Source organism: Tribolium madens, unplaced genomic scaffold (genome assembly GCF_015345945.1).
Source record: "Tribolium madens isolate multiple individuals breed KSU strain unplaced genomic scaffold, Tmad_KSU_1.1 Scaffold_19;HRSCAF=116;Tcas5.2_LG9, whole genome shotgun sequence".
Lineage (NCBI taxonomy): Eukaryota > Metazoa > Arthropoda > Insecta > Coleoptera > Tenebrionidae > Tribolium > Tribolium madens.
This window is the reverse complement of record NW_025400983.1, coordinates 16,510,554-16,513,956: the sequence shown is the minus strand read 5'-3', so window position 1 is coordinate 16,513,956 and position 3,403 is coordinate 16,510,554.

The window sequence follows — 3,403 nt, the reverse complement described above, 5'->3', positions numbered from 1 at the left end:
ACCTTATTCTATTATTATTRTTGATGATGTGGTAACTTGTAACCAGAATATAATTCGAGATTATTTTTGTTTTGGTAGGCATTATAATATCGATTGTATATTTATTAGTCAAACATATTCATCTATTCAGAAACAACTCATCCGCGATAACTCAAATTTTATTATTATCTTTCCTCAAGATGTATTAAATTTAAAACATATTTATAACGATCATGTAGGTACAGATATGACTTTTGAAACCTTTCACAAGATGTGTTCTCAATGTTGGCAAAAACCGTACGGCTTTGTTACCATCGATAAGGATGCTGAAAAAGACAATGGGCGGTATCGTAACGGTTTTGATCAGTTTATAAAAATATAAATATGAATGTATGAGAAGGATATAATTAGTCGACATGGACAAACGTTTAGCTCTAGAGCTGGATAAGGCAAGGCGGCAGGTTAAACAAAAAGCACGTTCACTATCTTCACATATAGCAAGTTCGCAAAGACGTTTTGCAACCCACATACAACCCCTAACCGATCCAATAAAAAACTTAATAACAAAAATTAAGCATGAACGAGCTGTTCCGAAACAAGAACCTTTAACACCTCATCATATCAAACAACAATCGAAGCGACTTTTTGCGGCACCTGAACCTTCAGCATCTATTGATCCGACATTTAGCTTAATTCGACAACATCTTGCTAGTACGCCAAAAGAAGAAGAAACATCAAGAGCACAACATAACCTCAGCATTGAAGATCAGTTGCGACAAACAATTTTAGACTTATCGAAAACGAGTGCATTTCGCGAATATCTTACTCAATGGACTGGTTTACCTCGTCAGTACATTGAAGGTATGATTACAGATACACGAAACCAGTTTGATCATCAATATGGAGTGAGACATGAAACGGAATCAAGAAAATTTTTAATTGGTGATTCGGAAATTGATTTCCTAGACGGTCATGTAATCGTTAAAAATGTAGCTTATAAGGATACACTAGGATTATATATGAATTATTATTTAAAAAAAATCCCATTACTTACACACAAGCAGATTTACAAGCTTATCAAGATATTGTTCATCGAACTAATGCAGATAGGAGACATTACAAAAAAGACGAACAAATTTTGGGAAATGCAGGAACTAAATATCAAACRATTATTAAAAATTTTCCTAAAACCAAACCTCAATCGACTCAACAGGAGCTCCTCTCTGAGTCATCATCAACATTACACAGTTTTAGTGAAGAAAGCATCAATGTGGATGCGAATCAATCAACTCCGCCACAACGACCGCGGAGTAGTAGTCTTTCAARTCTTCAAGTGAAACCTCGAAAACTAATCCCTCGTAAAGGTCAACAATTACCAGTTATTAAACGACTGAAYYCTYAAGGACAATTTCAAAAAAAATCTATTTCACCACCTTCTACCCCCAAAACCAGTCAACCAATAWKAAAAACAAAAGCTAAGCCCAGTCAGACAACTTTAAAAGTTAAAGGTGGTGGATTTGTACGAACATTAAATTTAACAAATAAAAAAATTGAATTTGTTCCATATAAAAATCCTAACACACTTGTGAATAGATTACGTCTCTTGTTGTCATCAACCGTAGCTGGAAATAATAGTCACATGAATGAAATAAATCACATCATTACGGAGTTGCGCGAATCAAAAATTATTCATTAATAATTCATACTACGTATATATTACAATTACATGAGGTTTCTGTGTTAGTATTTTGAGATACTTTGTTCATTCGATACTATGACATTAGATAAGTTTGGTGAACATATTAGTGAACACACAATTCGTTCTATACTACAGGAAATCAAATTATTTTCATATACGACACTCATATTTACTGGAACACTTGATCCTGCAAAGCAACTTTTTGTATTATTTAATATCGATACGAATTTTTTTTTCCAATTCAAGAAGCTACAATAGAGTCCGTACAAGCCACTCCGTCAAGCGGTTGGGCTGCTTTAATTAATTCTAAAGAAGTCAATTTAGTCGGTAGCACTTTACATGAAGGAGATAAATTATCCTTTAAATATGGAATAAAAACAGCAAATTCAATACCTATGTGTTTCGTATTAGTTTTAAAAATACCAATCTATCATGAATAAAAAAAGTGATTTAAATATTAAACGTCAAGTCGTTAATGAATTACATGCACCGGCAAGAATAAACTTTAAAAGAAGACGTGTAATAGTGAAAGGTTTAAATGATTTATTCCAACTTGATCTAGTTGAAATGATACCATATGCACGTATTAATAAGGGTTTCAAATACATTTTAATGGTAATTAATGTATTTTCTAAATTTGTATGGGCTGTACCATTAAAAAATAAATCAGCTTTAAGTGTTGTAAATGCAATGAYTGAAATTTTAAAAACACGACGTAACATTCCTAAAAATATTCAAACTGACCTAGGGAAAGAGTTTTACAATAAACATTTTCAAGAACTAATGAAGAAGTACAATATTAATCACTACAGTTCGTATTCAAATTTAAAAAGTAGTGTAGTGGAACGAGTGAATCGCACAATKAAATCTTTAATGTATAAAGAATTCTCCGTTRAAGGAAACTATAATTGGATAAATATTTTACCCGATATAATAAAAAAATATAACAATARCATACATAGAACAACTGGTTCAAAACCAAAGTCTATAAATAAAAGAAATGAACGACAAATTTTAGATCAAGTTTATAGTCATTTAAAAACAATMGACATTCATAAACCCAAATTTAAAGWTGGTGATTTTGTTCGAATCAGCAAGCATAGACATCTATTTAAGAAAGGTTACACCCCAAATTGGAGCAATGAAGTATTTACCGTTTTGAAGGTACAAAATACAAATCCTAGAACTTATATCCTTCAAGATGTTTCTGGAGAGATGATTCAAGGCGGTTTTTACACTGAAGAATTACAAAAAGTTAAATATCCGAATGTCTACCTAGTTGAGAAYGTTTTACGCAAAAAGGGTAATCGTTTATTTGTGAAATGGAGTGGAATGGACAAAAGTCATAATTCTTGGATTAAGTCATCTGATATAACATAGTTTAAATATTTTTTATAAATATCTCTAACTCTGAAATGTTTTTTTCTTTGTAAATAACAAAATAATTGTACAMACATTTTGTAAAAAAATTTATTCAATTTATATTACATATCKTTAAATCTACTATTATAAATATATTTTCTATATTCTTTATCTAACACTTTATTTATTTCTAAACCAACTAAATAAATGCGTCTTTTAAAGTGTTCCCTATCTCTAACAAAAATTTCCCATTTATTCTTTCTAGCTTGTTTATATGCAAAATTCCAGGTATACAATACATTTACCTGTACACTATCATTAAACGAAACTTTTTTTTTACATTCTTTACAGTTCATTGTATTG